The sequence below is a fragment of the Microtus ochrogaster genome, chromosome 5 (genome assembly GCF_000317375.1).
Source record: "Microtus ochrogaster isolate Prairie Vole_2 chromosome 5, MicOch1.0, whole genome shotgun sequence".
NCBI classification, from domain to species: Eukaryota; Metazoa; Chordata; class Mammalia; order Rodentia; family Cricetidae; genus Microtus; species Microtus ochrogaster.
Genome location: NC_022012.1, coordinates 75,628,294 through 75,629,005, shown reverse-complemented (window position 1 = coordinate 75,629,005; position 712 = coordinate 75,628,294).

The following is a 712-nucleotide window of genomic DNA, read 5'->3' as shown; positions in this document are numbered from 1 at the left end:
GGCATTTTATTTCATCTAAAATGGAAGGCAGAAGCCCATGCAACTCTCTGTTCAAGACCAGCCTGGTCTACAGAGTGAATTCCAGGACAGTCAGGGCTACACAGAGAAACCCTGTCTCCAAAAAATAAAAATAAAAAATAAAAAAATTAAACTATATAAATACATAAAGCACTTGATGATCAAGGACACCTGGTTTTCAAAGACATTAGCCAAGGCCAGAATTCATCCTGACAGCCTTGTGGATGTGAGCATGTGGCTGTGGGCAGATCTAGACATACCCACTGTGGAACACACTCGCTCTGGAACACACTCACACACAGTAACACTCACATTCACACTCCTTCCATTCATGCTGTCATACACGCCCCAAAACATTGGCACACTCAGACTCCCACTCATAAGACACACTTGAGCATACTGACACTCCCCAGGGACACTCTCTTAAACACGTGTTCAAACACACACTTAGCTCTAAACTCACTCATGCTTCTTGAACCACACTCAGCCCCACATACTCAAACACGTGTAACAACACCTCTCATTCCCTCACACTAAAGCACACTGCCACACACATGCTCAAACATACATGCTAACACTAATGCTGCCCTTGCTTGCTTTCTGTTGCTGTGATAAACACCCGAGGAGAAAAGGTTTTATTTCCTCTTACAGCCCCAAGTCTCAGTATCTCTCTTTATGTATCCCTGGCTGTCCT